Source organism: Macadamia integrifolia, chromosome 2 (assembly GCF_013358625.1).
Source record: "Macadamia integrifolia cultivar HAES 741 chromosome 2, SCU_Mint_v3, whole genome shotgun sequence".
NCBI lineage: Eukaryota > Viridiplantae > Streptophyta > Magnoliopsida > Proteales > Proteaceae > Macadamia > Macadamia integrifolia.
In genome coordinates, this window is record NC_056558.1 from 18,555,166 (window position 1) to 18,560,947 (window position 5,782).

The following is a 5,782-nucleotide window of genomic DNA, read 5'->3' on the forward strand; positions in this document are numbered from 1 at the left end:
GTTTGGTATTCACAAAAAATAAAAAAAAAAAAAAAAAAAAAATAAAAAAAAAAAAAAAAAAAAAAAAAAAAAAAAAAAAAAAAAAAAAAAAAAAAAAAAAAAAAAAAAAAAAACTAAGAAGAATAACTTAAAAGAGACAGAGCTCAACTAAAAAAACTAGAAGAAGAAAACTAGAAAAAGAGAGGGATGCCCTCCTAGGGCTTGGTCGACTCCCTTTTATAAGGAATAGGGGAGAGAGGAGGACATCGAAGGGTGGATCCCCTTGGACGATTTTGATGAGGTGGAGGGGGGATTGGAAGTTAAATAGGAAGTAGGGGATTTTTTTATTTCTTACCTTTTTCCCTTATATTTTTTTTTTCTTCTCTTTTGTATGCAACCTCTTGGCTGAATTTGTGTGATAAGGTGGTGGAGAGAGAGAGAAAGTGGAGAGAAAAGGTAGGAGGATTTCCAACGATTTTTTCCTATTTTTATTTTTTCTCCTTTATTTCCTTCTTTTTCTCAATCTCTCTCTCTTTAAACTTACGCATAAACCCTCGATTTTTACTTTCCTTGCTTTGCTGATTTGGACTTCTTCTAATTGAGTAGGAAGTTCCATCCATGCCCGTTGCTTTAAATGATGAGTTGGAGAGAGAAAACCTTTCAAAATAGATCTCTAAAAAATAGCAGCTACGCCAGGTAGTTGTTACTACCAAAAAAGAATCTTTAAGCACTCAAGGGGGGTCCATCAATCCTTGTTAGCATTTGAAATATTCCTTGTAGACCTGGGATAACTGCAAAAGGGCTAGTTCTACATCTCGGTTCAGTTCTGATACATTATTCTTTTTCTGGTCTGAAAAGAATAATCACTTGTACGGGTGACCAAACAAATGTGTACTTTAACTGCAAAACGTCCATCTTGCTCAGAATTTTGTTTTATTCACAATCATGAAAAGAAACAGGGCATCTTTTTGTGTAAAATTGGAAATACGACACCCTATAGTCTTTAAGGCCTTTAAAATACAAAACTCGCAAAAAGAGAGTAAAACCCAAGGTAGCTCCATTATAAATATGTAAAATGCATGCTTTTATACCCTTAATTTCACACATAAATATGCTAATTAGAATTCCCCCACACTTAGACTTTACTAGTCCTCGAGCAAAACAAAAAGAATAAAAAGTAAACACAAAAAATCTAACTCACTTTCATAGGAATCACAGTTGCACTTAGCATGTGTAACAAGCCTTTAAACCCCTAGGTCACCCCTAGTGGACGAATTGTGTCTCATGAGTGTTTGCAGTGAATGTACACCCAAAATTCAGAAAAAAATAAATCCTACCTTTGGCTAAAGGTAAGGGTCATATTGATCCGGAGCAAAGATAATTCCTCTTACACTTGATCTAGGGACCCCCACACTTGAATTTTTATTACCCCATATCGATTTTAGGTACAAGCATATTTCTTAATTTGGAACTCACCTTGTCTCTTCCAAAACATCATTATCTTAAAGCAAGACCACTTGTGAAATAATAAGGAAATAAGTACTAAGGCATTAGAGTGTTTTCGACCAAACATGTTACCAACACATTGATGACATTTGCACATACTTTCCTGCTGTGTGGTTTTCTTTCTCTTTTTTTTTTTTTCATAATAAACTCTATCCTACTCCACTACTATTGGCCTGAATGACATGGTAAAGCTAACACCAGACACCCAAGTTATTATGTAGCTTCACTTTTTGCATATGCCCACATAGACAGTGATGCCAGAGTTCTTTCAGAAATTTCTTCCCCAAGAGTTTCAATCAAGACACAACGCTTCTTGAGGTGCAATGCCCTGTCTAGTTCTAAAAAAATCAACTCTTACTTTTTATTTATATCACTTTCCACACTTCATTTAAAATTATGTATTTGTCAATACATGTCAAATTAAAAGAAGGTCTCAACTCCAAAATCAAAAGTACAAGGAACTCATAGACTTACATATGGTCCAACATTGTAAAACAAGGGTCTCTTATTTTTCAAGAGAGAGTCCCATCTCAAGACATAGGCTCGTTTCTTTTTTCTCAATAAGGTTTTTATGTGTTCAAGATGGGTACCTTAATAAAAAATTCTTACATTCATACATTAAGCAATCAAATGGTATGATCATTAGACCAAAGCTAAAGTAGGACTTATATCCTTAGCAAGCTTAAAAACGAAAAGAAAAACAAACAAAAACCAAGGGAAAAAAAAGCAAAAACAAAAAGAAACTGGTTTCCCTCCCCCACACTTAAGTCAAGCAATGTCCTCAATGCATGGAAAGAATTAAAAGCAAAGACAATGCAAGGGGGTCATACTTGGTTAAAAGTTAGTTATCAATGTAAAGAGATTCATGGAGATCCAGGACCTCTTCATTAGCAGCAGTAGGAAACTCGAGGAATGGTTTTCAGCGCTGACCATTAACCTTAGAAATTGCACCTGTGCTAGGGTTTAAAATATCCACAGCCCCATAGGGATATACATTGGTTTGTCTTGATTACCAATTGATGAACAAGAAGGAAACTTGGATTGGATTTTGTGACTCGCCCCCGGCAACCTGAAGAGCACCCTTTGCCTACTCGCCACCAGTGGAAGCAAGCTACCCCATCATAGAAAACCAGAACTCGTTTAGGGTGGTCTACGATCAGCTAGGGCGTTTAGCTCGAAGAAAACTATAGGGTGGTTGTAGATCAGGGCTTCCGTTTTTGTCACTTGAGAGCACTTCGGATTTTTAGCCTCCGCTAGCACGGTACGACTTTTTTTAAGCTAGCTGAAAAATGGATGCACGCGTCATACACGGCTCACTTCACTTTAGTTGCTCCGCCCAATAAATGGGCCATCCCATTGGGATCTAAGCTTACCAGGGAAAAGGTGCAATCAAGAGTTGTACAATAAGACCTTATCACCAATTGTAAAAGATTTGTGCAGAATATGCTTATCATGGAAAGCTTTGGTCTTTTCCTTGTAAATTTTATAAATTTCATAGGTATTATTGCTAAGTTCCTCCAACTCAAATAGTTGGAGCCAATTATGAATACCCGCATTAGACAAATCAAAGTTGAGCTTCTTGATGGCCCAAAGGCCTTATGCTCTAACTCAACTGGTAAATGACATGCTTTCCAATACACTAGACTGTATGGAGACTGACGAAGGTCAGTTTTGAATGTAGTCCGATACGCCCACAAGGCATTAATGAACCTAAGGGACCAATCCTTATAGTTGGGATTAATAGTTTTCTATAAGATTTGTTTGATTTACCTATTAGACACCTCCACTTGGCCACTAGTTTGAGGATGATAAAGGGTAGCTAACTTATGGGTGATCCCAAACTTTTTCATCAAGGTCTCGAAAGACCGAGTACAAAAATGAGTACCCTTATCACTAATTATAGCACCTGAAAGATGTTTCCTTTGAGAAACCGGACCACCACTTTGTGGTCATTAGATTTACAAGATATGGCCTCTATCCATTTCAAAACAGAATCAATGGTCAAAAGTATTATAAATTTCTAAAGGAATTAGGGAATGGTCCCATAAAATCGATGCCCCACACATCAAAGATCTTAACTACTAGAATAGGGTTGAGGGGCATCATGTTCCTCTTATTAATATGGCTAAAAGATTGGCAGGTGGGACAAGCCTTGTAAAAATCAAAAGCATCTTTGAAAAGAGTAGGCCAATAAAATTCGCATTGGAGAACCTTTGCGGCAGCCTTCTTAGGTCCAAAGTATCCACCATATACATGATCATTGTAAAAAGATAAAATTGAGTGCTGCTTATGATCAGGCACACAATGTCTGATAAATTGGTCAGGACAAACTTTGAAAAGATGGAGATCATCCCAAAAGAAAATGCTTAACTTGTGAAAGGAATCAATACCTATCTTAGGTGGACCAGTGATTCGGGGTCACATATGAAACTAAGAGTTGACAATGTCAGCAAAACATGGTTTACTAGACACTGTAAATAACTGTTCATGGGGAAAATTCTTGTTGACTAGAGAATCAGCCGTTAAGGAATTTGGAAGCCTGGATAAATGGTCTGTAACTAGGTTTTCAATGCCTTTCTTATCCCTAATTTTCAAATCAAACTCTTGTAAAAGTAAAACCCACCTAATGAGTTAGGCTTTGGCATCCTTCTTCAGAACTAGGTATCTAAAAGTGGAATAATTAGTGTATACCACCACATATGACCTAACTAAGTAAGACTGAAACTTTTCTAGCACAAACACAATAGCTAAAAATTCTTTTTTAGTGGTTGTATAGTTGAGTTGTGCATCATTTAGGGTCCTACTAGATTAGTAAAATGACAGTGGATAACTTATTAATCCTTTGACCCAAAATCGCTCCTATGGTAAAATCTAAAGCATCACACATCAGTTCAAAAGGTTCAGTCCAAATAGGTGATTGACCAATGGGTGCATAGGTCAACTCCTTCGTAAGTTGCTTGAAGGATTCTAGGCACTCTTTAAAAAACTCAAAAGTTTGATCTTTGGCAAGTAGTGTAGTGAGAGGTCGGGCTAACAGACGAAAGTCCTTGATGAACCTTCTATAGAAGCCAACATGCCCCAAAAAAGACCGGACATCCTTAATAGATTGGGGAGGTGGTGAATTATCAATTAAATCCACTTTATCTCTATCTACCTTAATTCCCTCCTTGGATACTACATGGCCTAAAATAATACCAGATATAACCATAAAATGGCATTTCTCCCAATTCAAAACCAAATTCTTAGATATGCATATTTTTAAAACTAGGAAAGATGATTAAGACAATCACAATAGGTATTCCCATGAATTAAAAAGTCATCCATAAATACTTTTAAGAATTTTTCGACCATGTTAGAAAAGATGCTCATCATGTATCGTTAGAATGTAGCAGGGGTATTGCAAAGCCCAAAGGGCATATGCCTGTAAGCAAATATTCCATATGGGCATGTAAAAGTGGTCTTATGTTGGTCCTCTAAAGCAATTGGGATCTGGTTATAGTCAGAATATCTATCAAGAAAATAATAGTATTCATGTCCAACTAACCTCTCTAACATCTAGTCAATGAATGGCAAAGGGAAGTGGTCCTTTCAGATTACCGCATTAAGTTTCCTGTAGTCTATGCACACTCTCCACCCTGTTTGGACACGGGTTGAAATTAGTTCATTATTGGTATTGGGAACTACAGTTACACTAGACTTTTTAGGCACTACGTGAACTGGGCTTACCCATTGACTATCAGAAATAGAATAAATTATTCCATGATCCAAGCACTTTAGGATCTCTTTCTTAATGGCTTCCATCATCACTGGGTTAACTCTTCTTTGAGGTTCCGTGGATGGTTTGAAATACTCCATAAGATTTATATAATGTTGCATAATAGAAGGGCTTATACCCTTGATATCAGCCATGGTCCAACCTAGGGCTTCCTTATTATCTTTTAACACCTTAAGTAATTTCTCTTCCTAGCTAGAAGTGAATTTTGAAGAATATTTACTGGAATAGTCTGGTCAGGCCCTAAGAAAGCATACCTTAAATTAGATGGCAACTCCTTAAGATCTAGCTTTGGGGGCTCAACTATGGAAGGTTTGGCAATGGAATTGGAAAGGGGTCCTAAGGGCTCCACAGGTGTGTGAAGTCTCAAGACTTCAGAAAGAAATTTTCACTATCATCATCCAACTCATCCATACACTCTTAGAATTTTGAATCAAAATCATATCAAAGTTGGTAATTAAATCATCAGAAAAATCTAGAAAATCCTCAAGCATATTGATCTCTTCTTCCATATGTGGTTGCTTG